This window comes from Drosophila mojavensis, unplaced genomic scaffold, assembly GCF_018153725.1.
Source record: "Drosophila mojavensis isolate 15081-1352.22 unplaced genomic scaffold, ASM1815372v1 contig_36, whole genome shotgun sequence".
NCBI lineage: Eukaryota > Metazoa > Arthropoda > Insecta > Diptera > Drosophilidae > Drosophila > Drosophila mojavensis.
This window is the reverse complement of record NW_025318858.1, coordinates 14194555-14206903: the sequence shown is the minus strand read 5'-3', so window position 1 is coordinate 14206903 and position 12349 is coordinate 14194555. Positions and strand designations below refer to the sequence as shown.

The 12349-nt window shown below is 33.0% G+C and overlaps 1 long non-coding RNA gene across 1 annotated transcript in view; it reads left to right on the top strand.

Moving 5' to 3' along the window:
* LOC122757241 overlaps positions 1-12349 on the top strand; it is a 32468-nt gene that overhangs the window by 16748 nt on the left and 3371 nt on the right. The window lies entirely within an intron of this gene.

Genomic DNA, 12349 nt, shown 5'->3' with positions numbered 1-12349 from the left:
AACATGTGCACAGTAAAGTTTCGAAATGCCTTGTTTTGGTGTTGCCCAGCAAATTAGAATTGGAATCTGAGAATATTCATAATAATTTAATGAGGCATTGCGTATTGCCATAGAAATGTGGCAGAAATGCAGATTGACGATTTAATGCGCTTTAAATGGGGGCTACGACAATGATTATCTTGTGGAATATAAAAACATTTGTTCGACTGACATAATTTAGACACCTTGTCCTTTTTTTTGGGGGGGACACATTGTATATTTATACGTAGGATCGCTATTATTATACGGTGTATTATTCAAAGCTGCTATTACATTTGATAAATCAGCAAGGTCAAACGTGTGCTCATATATGCGAGGTCTAATCAATTATCTTGAATATAATTAAAGCTCGTGCTCACAATGAATACACATCAAACACACATATCGATTAATTAAACATTAAACGCGGGCAAGCAAGTGAAAATAAAAATAAATAAAAATCTATGAAAAAAAAGAGGTAAGCAAAAGAATGAGATCCATACGACTGCATAATACACGTTCAATGTTCAACAAATTTAAAAAAGAATGAGAATGAATCGTAATAATAATAAGAATTTGATAAAAATTTTTTTTGTTTAATGTAAACAGAAATTTATTTAATGGAAACTACTCATTGTTTTAATTCTTTTTATGTTCTTCTGTATTAAATTTGAAATTCGAACGACCTGCACTTAAGTATATATATCTATATTATCTCATCACCATATTATATGTAGTTGTGTATATCTTATTATTATATCTTCAGAAGAATCATCTATAATAACTAGTATACTAGTCTATAATATATCTTGAATTAGTCCTATTGTATTGTTATTATTGTTTTATTGTGTTGGCATCTAGATTTATTAGAAATAGTATACATAAATAAATATATAAAATATATAGAGATATTCGAAGACAAAATATACCAATTTTTGAGCTGCTACGCGCTCAATATTCAATATTTATTACGACTAGTATAAATATGGTTAAAAGTTCCAAAGGTCTCAATGATATGATTTATATATTTAAAACAATTTTAATATGTATGATAAAAAAAAAAAAAAATAAATAAAACAAAATTCAATGTAGCTTGCTAGATACTTCTCTAAATGTTTATGTATATTTCTGTATATATACATATATGTATAATCGTATAAAATATTCAATTTTGCATGTTTAAAATGTTGAGAGAAGGCGTAATGGCATAAATTCTCAAGTCGAAATTGACTAAATGAATAAATTTATTTATGGTATTTGTGTTCTTCAATGTACGAAGATGAATATATGCTCATATATGCTCACATGTGCTTTAAGATATTACTCTTTTGGTCACACTAAATTACAGTAAACTGTGACAGAAATTTTTCTAACAGTGATTTTGCTGCCCACAAAAACTGACGTTTAACATAGCTTTACTTTTTTGTCAAAGCTGGCAATGCTGTTAGCAGCACTGTTAATGCTAATAGCAACGCGAATTTATACCGGCTACAGCATGGCCCACCAATACACAGCTAGATAAACAAATACATAGACACACTTACACATATACAATCACAAACACACACATATTCACTGGAGCACTTAGAGAAAATGCCGGTGTCAGCAGATGTATGCAAAAATATAGATGCGTTGGACCGTTACACGAACATAAGGATCAGCAGCAGCAGTAAAAACAACAACAACGAAGAATAATAACAACAACAACAACTAAAGCAGTAACTCTAACACTTTACTTTTCGCCTTCGTCCGATTGCCGTTTATTTTTGTTGTGTTCACTTTAACTTTGCATTTAAAGCTTTTGCTTCACTTTGCTCCATTTGCGGCGAATATTTTTTGCTTGCTTTCTAAGTGTGTTTTATTTTTTCCCCGTTCTTTTCTTTTTGCTTTTTTGTGGCCAATGTGCGATAACCTTTAAAAGCTGCTCGTATGCTAAAACTAAATAATGGCAAGCGGAACGAACTAAAAACGTAACTGCAGCAGCTGCATGCATGACAATTCAAGTTGCTTAGACAACAACAACAGCAATAGGATAATAACAACAATGACAACAGCAACATCAACGTCATGCTGTCTCGCTCTCGCTGCGTGTAGTACGTGGTTGCCTGGACAACTGACAAACGGCAACAACTTGTAACCAAAACTAATGCAAATTACGTACACGCGCTCTCTCCTGCGCTCTCTCTGTTCTCTTTGTCTCTCTTGCGCGCATTGTAACATTGTTTGGCTGTCTCGTTCGCGCTACAAATGAGCGCAATTGTTTTCGTGTGCAACAAATTTTTTATGATTATCTCAGTTCGGCTCTCACTTTTTGCTCGCTCGCGCTCTGGCTCTCGCTCTCACTCTCGCTATGCTTTTACCTCTCGTTTCCAGCCTCTTTGCCTCATTGTCTTCATCTCTTTCACCGCAAGCAGCTTAAACTTTTTCTTTTGCTGTTGCATAGTTTGCGGCGTTGTCTTCCCATCGCTTGCCCGTTCGCCACATTTTTGGCCAGGCAGGATTAACACCTGTTTGTGCCTGGCTGCCGAGCATTTTGTACGTTAAATTTCCAAGTCCGGAATTTATTGTATTTGTTTACAAGGTTTTTGCGTGCACAATTCTGCGTTTTGCGTTCTGCGTTCTACGTTCAACGTACTGCCTTCTGAGTTCGCCCCCAAACTTATTGCTGCCGGGGCTTAAGTGAAAATAATGTCATGGAGATAATGCGAAAAAGGAAAGTGCACGTTAGTTCTAACCATGGCTTAGCAGCCAGCCCGCCAGCCAGCCAGACATTGCATTGCATGCCATTGCATTGCATTGCATTTGCTAGCATTTCATTTGCATTAAAGCCTGACAGTCTAATATGGCCAAAACACTTGAGTACAACATGTCCCCGGGCATTTCGCATCTATAAGTACATATACTATGCGTAAGCGAGCTTATGAAGAGTTAAGAGCTCGTTTGCATTATGCTAGCTCCGGCTGGAGGCTATAAATTAATGGTAAATACTAAAGCCGTAGATGTAAACGGAATAGAAAATATAGAAAGTGCCGAGTGTAAGTCGAGCAAATCTTTTAGAATTTGAATGAGCAAAAGGGCGTGACATTGCCTTGAATTGGAAGCGAAAGCTCTGAGTTTTATGGGTACTTTAAAAGGTTTCTTTTTTTTAAGATTGAAATTTAATTTAGTAACAATTGTAACAATAGTCAATATAAAAAATAATTTAAGCTATCCATTACCCAACAGAATTACATTCCGATAGTTCTCCTCAACAATCGCAAATATGATCTAGGAAACTGAATTCCAGAAGTATGGTGAGAACCCTCATGCCGATAATTAATATCTTAATAACAACTAATAACTAACTACCAGTTAGATAAAAAAGTGGTGTGCTCTCCATAAGTTAAAAATCCATGTCATTTATTAAAAATAATGACAAATCGTTTTTATCTTAAAGCTCAAATACCTTTTTATTGGCTTCTACATACTTTTTAGCCAATATTATATATGCTTTTTAAGCATAATCGTTGCTTTCATCAACAGCTCTTTTTAATTTTTTTTATAGTTTGCTTTCACAATGTGTGTGCCTTAAGTAAGATGTGCATGTGCTCGTGAGTGTGTGTGTGTCTGTGTGTGCAGACATATCGTTCATACTGTGCCTCGTGGCACACAATCAATGACTTTATACCGGGGTGCAGGTAACATAATCTAACTGAAGTTTTGCATGCCTTCATTGTACCACCTTAACAATAACACTACGAGCAACTAAAGAAAACCAACGAAACGTTGTATAACAACAACTATGTACAACAAAATTGCGTCAAAACTTTCACTGCTAACAGTATACGTACTCTCGTACACAATCCTTGTGCAACCAGCAAGCACCAAGCAGCAACCAGCAACGTACAACCTTGCAAAAAGTTCCATAACAAAATTTATGCGTGTAACTGGGCGTACGAAAATGCTGCCAACACCAACACCAACAGTAACAGCAGCAACAACAGCAACAACAACATCGTCAGCAGCCGCAACAAACGACAACAACAGCCGCAACAAGCAACAACAACGGCGATATTAAGAGAGAAGGAAAAGGAAAGAGAGAGACAGAGAGAGAGAGAGAGAGAGAGAGAGAGACAGATTTGCTTTAACAAGGCGATATAATACTCTTGTGGATGTAGAAGGATTATAAGAGTTTATATATTCGAATATATAATTAATAATGATGTGAGTGTTACATTTAATAGTTGTATAATATACAGTAGAATCCGGTTATAACGACTCTTCTTATAGCGTTTATACGGTTATAGCGACGAAAATTCTGGTCCCCAGAAAAACTTATATGAAGAAACGTTTACGGCTTTAGCGTCTACCGAGAATTCCTTGAGCGACGTATTAACCGGATTCCACTGTATTTTATGTCATACACATTACAATAAAATTCTAATGCGTTAGTTAAATTAGGAACTTCAAAAATAATAATATATTTAAAAATATTATTATATAATATATATTATATCCTAATGGTTTTTTTTAAACTGATATTTTCTATATAACTATATATCATGCACATATAGCTATATTTGTGTTTTCATATATAGAAAAAAAGAAAAAAAAAAACTATTTAAAAGTCGAATTAATAAAAGCATCACTTATCTTTCCATACAAACATTTACTTATGACTTATATATTATCTATCTACTAATACTTATTATACCATCGATTCTTTCAATATTATATGTTCAAATATAACAGCGTAAAATATTTTTAAATAAATATATTTTACATACAACTGTATGTACTTATATATCATATTTGTATAGATCTTCATAAATAATATAAGCAAGGAATGAGTAAAATATTCTGAAAATAATGCAAAAAGAACAATGCACTACATTTGCACAATACCCTGTAAACGCTGTAGGAGTTGGCAGGCGTTGCTGCTGCAGCTTTTAAATAAATTTCGAAATACTCGAGGCGCGCGCACTTAGACGATCGCAGGTAAACGAGCCAAAGTTTAAAGGACTACAAGGAAAACAAAAAATATGCGAACGGAAAATGCTCAACTTTGAGAGCTGGAAATGAGATGATGCTTTGCGTGTGGAGAGAGGGGGAGAGGTAGGATGATAGAGAGAGAAGCAACACTTTTGACTTTTGTGGCGGCGAACTTTTTGGCCTCTCTCTTGCTGGGCCAACTTCTTAACTCGATGCGCGATGTTGGTCTAAGAATTTATGTTAATAACTTTTTGTTGTGTCTGCCGAGGTGTGTGCACGAGTGTGTGTGTGTGTGTCTGTGTATACCCTAAGTTATGCATGCTGATAATGGCATTGATAGCGCTGTAAATATTGTATATAAATTATTGGAATGTGTTTGACTTTCTGCCTGCGCCCGCAGAAAGTTTCATTATTGTTGTTGAGATGATTTGCATTTGTTTGCCACCAAAATTTATGGCGGCAGCTTGGAAAGCTTTGCGCTTAACTGTTGTTAACAACCTAACATGGTCTTGGCAATTAGCTAGAGCTTAGAGCTTTCTTGATGTAATTGGTAGTTTATTGTAGAGCTTTTTTGTTGGTTAAAGTGAAGCTTTAATGTTGTTGCTATGCAACAGTTACTCTAAATAACAGTTTTAGTAAACAAGTTTATACAGGGCTTATTATATTTGCCTCCACTGTAACGTTTAACCCTTGTGTATAAAAAACGAACAGAGATTCAGTATTTTTTACTGATTATATTTATATAAAATATTTTACACCTAATATATATTTTATTCTATCACATTTCATTTTTATTATTCGAGAATCAATCGAAATTGATTGGTTGATAAACGGATAGCTTGATGTTCTAATAGATTGTTAGGCTTGTAGATTTAAAGTGTTTTATGTAAACTTAAGTCAGGGCTTACAGAAGTTTCATAATATACAGTTTTTAGCAGTGATGTATCTTACATCGAGTCTCGTAGCATTCAGCTTTTGTCATGCAGCTGTCTTCACTCTAGTTTTTGCCACATTCACTAGAAGAGTCGGCCCACGGACTCAGAAGCATTCATGGGGCTAAGCTTCTCTTGCTGAACGAGAAAATTATGATCTATATTTCTACCTTAAATAGAGTGTCGTAGCAGTCAGCTTTTGTCATGCGGCTGCGTTAACTATACTTTGTGGATTTATAAATACTTTATATCGGTTTTATTATAATTCACCCCCACCCGTATATCCACCTCTTAAATTTGTAAAAGGCGTTTGTCAAATAATAGACACTTGTGCTTTGGCAAATATATGCATTTCAATGTTAGATTCACGATATGAAAGTTTCACGAAGTTCGTCCCTCAACAAAAACAGTTTATACGTACGTGCCTGTGGGTGTCTATGTGTGTGCTTCTTATATGAGCAGAAAAACGCGAAGAATTATTGATATATCAATTCCTCGAAGGGTTCAGGGGATTTCGTAGTCGAGCTGTCTTGACTAGAGCTTTCATATGTATATATTCCATTATTTTTAATAATATTAATTTAATATAAATAATAATATTCAGAACAATAAATTACATTTTTGCATCACTAAAATTATTATTTTTTTTATTTTTATTATTCTATATTCCTATTTGATTAAAATCTGTCATGTGAAAAGTAAATAAATTATTTTTATTATAATAACAATAATATTCAGAATATTAAATTTCATTACCATCCAGCAGTTTATTTATTTATTTCAATAAGATTTATCATTTGTTAAATAATATTGAATATCATTAATTATAATAGAAGCAATAATATATCAATTGATTATCAATTCAAACAGTCAAGCGGACACACATCAGTGGAGCTGAAACTGAAACTGATGTGATAGTTAAACACCATCTACACTTACACATAAACAGCTTTGGGGGGCTGGAGACATTTAGAGCAGTCTGCATGGATGCCATGGCCCATACACTTGACTCTGACTCTGATTCGCTTGCTCTCTGGCTCGCCGCTGTGGCTGCTGACCGAGACAATTAATGCAAAATGCTGCATACGCCCTGTAGGCCGGGCCATAACGGCAACGTGTATACGACTAGTTGCCTCTGGCATATTTTAGCAAATGGATGTGAGCTCAAGGGACGGATGGACAGACAGTTGCATAAGCATTGGGCATTGGCATTGGCGTTGGCATAGAGCCGGGCGCAACAGCATTCAACTGGCGCTTATGTTTTGATAGCCATGTAATTTCCGCCCATAAACAAAAGCTGGCGCTGATTCGCATTCGCATTCGCATTCAATGTGCTAGCTCAGTCCAGGGGTTGCTCGAATTTAAGTGCAACTATGCAACTTGAGCGTTTGTTTGGCTCAGTTTAATGAGCTCGGCAATTTAAGCTCCGACTCAATGTAGTTAATTGTTATGCTAATTCTATTCTGCTAATATTCGAATATTTTCTATAATAAGAGCTCTAATAAGATATAGTCACATATTATACATCTATTCATATATTATACATATACTAAGTTAAATTCAATTATTATTATTATACTAAATTAAATATCTTCATTTATATATATATATATATATATATAAATGTAAAAAATAGATCTATATGCAATAAATGAATTAAAGTTTAAAATTTAATATATATATATAAACTTTATTTTTTTTTCAATAATTTTTACTTTTATTTTTTAATATTTTTTAAAAACTTTTTTAATGATTTTAATATCAATCTACTGTTTCTATTTTTTAGTCGAATTAAAATTATTTATTTTATTGCATATAAATTTATCTATTGCATATCTATCTATCTATCATTTATTGCATATGAATCTATTTTTTACCCTAAGAAAATTAAGTATTTATTTTATTATAACAAGTTTTTACGAGTCATTCATTATTCCATAATGAATCATTTTTATATTCATTATAAAAAAATATTTAAATAAATTTAATTGCTGGCCTAGCATATATAAAGCATTTACTTCGAGAAAAGTGCTATTAGTAATTTTAATTTTATTTTTAAATAACGAATAAATTTCTCAGTTATCTGTTAGAATTTTCATAGTTATCATATAACTATAAAAACAATGTTGGGTTTTCATTTCCAGATTCTATATAAAAGATAGAGATATACACATAAAATAAATCAAAATGTATATAGAAATATTCAACTTGGCACATTGACACATATCACCTTTAGACGCACCTTTTTCACTTCATATTTCGAGAATTCATCTCATATACCATAAATCTGAACTTTTCAATATGCTAAAAATAATTTAATTACTCCAGTTGTCTACATTTGGCAGCCCCAAAATTAAATTTTGTTGCTCGACTCGTGCATTCATTGTTGAGTTCTATGTGAAAGCGTTTTGCCACCATCGATTCAATCTCAATTAAGCTCTTCAGTTTCTGGATTTTGTTAGCATTGACGTAACTTTAGGCGCAACTTGCTAACCCTATGGAAATTTTTGGGCAAATAATTTTGTGCACATATGCCGCATTTTGTAGGAGTATTTGCGGAAAAGTTTCAACAGTCTGAGCAGGAGTAGGAGCAGGAGCAGGAGCAGGAGCAGGAGCAGGAGTTGGAGCCATGGCTAAACCAGAACTGTGCTTCGCTTTTTAGTTTTACAAATTGCTTAATGCCACACCACAGTGCCGCTGTTATGCATTCCGACCTTCCTACCTCCCTTTCCCCAACGAACTGGGGCTCAGTTGACTGGGCCCCAAACTACTTTTGATTACTGCCGCAACTACAATACAGCTACAACTACATCTACAACTACAACTACAACTGCAACTGCTGCAACTAAAGCGAAACTCCACTCACTGCCATACAGCCTCACAGTTAGGCAGGCAGTCGAGCATAACTTTTACTCTATTGACTGCACAGCCTGCTCCTCTCTCTCTCTCTCTCGCTCTCTCATGCAGCTCGATTGGCTCCAACATGCTGAAAGTTGGTTCGTTGAGTTCTTTGGTGGCCCGCTTATGCTATGCATTGATTAAATTTGACTTAAATTGCATTAAGTGTGTATGCACACATACACACACACACACACACACATACACACACACACAGAGCTCTCTTTCCCTTTTGCTTTTTCAATTCTTATTGTTTGAAATTGGATTTTGTTGCAACGTGCCAAATGAATTTGCAGCCCCGCCCACTTGTTGCCCCCATTTTCGCATTGGCTAAGAAAACGAACCAAATTGAGTTGTCGAAAACCTCTTTCATTATTTATTGGGCTAATTGAGAGCTCGGTGTATTGTGACAGGCTTTCTCCAAATTCCATTCTCTTCATTTGATTTGTTGATTAGAAAATTGAAGCCAATCAAAATGAATCCCAAATTATTTTTGTAAAAGTCTTCGGAGAAAACCAAAAATGTTTGGCAATGCGTGAATGGGCAATGTTTATTGAATTATTATTTTATGTACAGCAATTATAAAATGTAGTCAAATCTTCAGTCAAATCTCTTGAATATAGTATTAGAAAGATTTAAAAAAAACCCTAAATTTTCCCGGCAGTCGAATTGAGATAAATTTTAGGCTTTTTTATGCAGAAGCCATTAGGGAATGATTTTATATACTAATATTTATATATATATATTTATTTATTTATAATAATTTTTATTATATAAACCAAATATGCAGAAAACTTCATTGTTGAATTGTTGTTGCTAATGATAACCTTGAATCTTAATAAAATCATTATATATAATATAATATACATAATATTTTTTTATTGTTCTTGGTAGCACTTATTTTAATACGACAAAATTGAGTTCTAAAATAACTTGATGAGCAGAGATATTCAATTGCTAAAATTAAAAATATTTGTTTAGTATAAAAAATATTGGTTTTATATTTTAGTTTTTATATTTTACCTTTTCTTAATTTTAAATTTTAGCTTTTAATTTTTAAATGTTAAATTCTTAGTGTATTTATTGATTGTCTGTTTTTTATTTATTATACTTATTATATACACACACAGTATTTTTTTAAGGATATAAAAAATGATATACCATTCAATTGACATGTTATTATGTGTCTGTGGAAACATTATATCAGACTTAAGCCTAAGAGTGAGAGATTATCAAATTTGAGCCGTTGTTCACGAATACTCTAAACTATTGTTTTTTTCCCAGTTATCGTCCAAATTGAAAGCAAATAAATGTTCAGTCAAAAATCAATAATAAAAATACACTTCATAGAGTGTTTCGATGAGATATTTTCATATTCATATACATTTGTCGATTATTATTCATCTCATATGCGTTGCTCTTTGCAAATATTTTAATTTTAACAGGCATCCATTAAAATTGAATCTCGAAATATGAGCATAATTCGTTCAGCTTTGTTTAGTCTAAAAACCACTCGCCGCATAAACCAGAAAAACTTAGTTTAGAGCCGGTGTGAGTGCATTGTAGTGTTTGCTGAATATCTGTCATGGTCATAACTGGGAATATGTCTCAATCTTTTTGCACAAAAACTTTTGTCTACAAAACGTACATGTTGTGGTTGTTGTTGGCTCCAGCTATCGTTGTTGCACAAACAAGCAGTTGCTATATTGTGGTTTTGGCTCCATAACATGCCACACACATTAGGAAATGTTAAAATGACATAAAAACAGAGCAACAGCCAGTGACAACAATGTGACACCTGTTTTTCTCTAGGTATATCGGTGTGAGTGTGTGTGTATGTGTCTGACTGTATGTTTATGTTTCTAGCGCATTTAGTGACATTTATGTGCAGTGTGGCGTTTTATTTGCAGCTCAATGCACAGCAAAAATTGCTTACGAAGTGCGCCATGAGTTGCACTTGTTGTTGCTTTTTATATGCGAACTATAAGCACTGAGAAAAAAAAACTGTAGCTCTTTTGTAGACTTGAAATAGATCTGCTTTCGTTAAGACATCTGGGAATTATTCCATTCTATTTTCTTTTCTTTTTTATTTTCTTTTAGTCAATAGCCATTTGCAGTCTAGTTGGCATTTTTCAATTTTTTAAAATATGCCTTCAGCTGCTGCTTAAAGTATTTTAATTTACTGTGTATAGAGAGTTGCTGACTGTGCTACCATATGGAAATTATGGAATATTTTGAGCTTTTGAATATATGCACAATTTTCATGTCTTTAGTCCAATACTCAAGGTTTTGTTTATCAGCAAAGTGTTTGATTTATCTTATGTAAGATCTAGAAGCTATTAAAAATTAAAATGCAGTTTTCTAATCCATAAATACTTCAAATTAATAATCTAATAATATACAAAGATCTCTGGAGTATAGCAATAAAGACTTCGGGAGCACTTGCAGGTCTAGAAAAATAATTTTAAGATAACGATATGCATTACCGTTAGATAAGAGGACCTTACTATGACATTCTTTTTAGAGCGATATAATAATATACTTTATAGGAGTATATATAATATTATCATATGTAGACCCCCTACATATTATATATATTATCATATATTATCATATATGGGGGAAATCTTGATGACGAGTGGCCCCCTTTTTATGCAATCAGACTTAAAACTCAATGTGCTGTTGTCCTTTGTCGTTTGATATACCTATTTATCTTTTCTTCTCTTGCATCGCCTCTCAGCTAGTGTCTCACTTTGCGCTCCTTTTCCTATCACAATTACGCCAGACTCCATCGAACTGAGTTTCCCAATGTCAAACCGCCTAACTTGAATGAACTTAACAGCGCCTGAAATATTCTACATGAAGTTAACATTGATGTTTCCCTACTTAATGGTTCTTTAAACTAATGTTTTTTTTTTTTTTTTTTTTTTTTTTTTAGTTTTTTTTTTTTTTATTATATATATTCTTTTATATATTTTAGGCTCCTATTGTATAAATATCATGCCAAAGAAACATATTTTGTAAATATGTAAAGTTTAAATTGAAGCAAAGAAATTTTGCATCATTTGGTCTACAATATTTATGGAAAAAAGTTTACTTACACTAATTAAATAAATGTAACAAATTACAAAAAAAAAGTGTAAAAAACAATACAAGTTGCATGGTGATTGATTTTGTTTGCATGTTGATTTATATAATTTATAATTGACTTAATTTATTTAAATGTTGTGAAATTAAAAGCAGCTATTTTCTCATGTCACATATTTCTTTTTACTCAATAGTAAATAAATATATAAAAATATAAAATAATAATAATAAAATAAAAATATATATAAAGTTCTAAATCTTTTAATCCAGTTTTTTGTAGCCGTGCATAATACGCGAGCCTTGCATTTTGCTCCATCTCTATCGGCTATACGTGGTATCCTCTAACAATTTCCGCGTTACCTTCATTTTTATGCGGCTGCCTGTGCGCTCTGATGTCGCATAAAATTTTACAGGTTTTTATTAAAATGTGGCAGAGTCGTAAG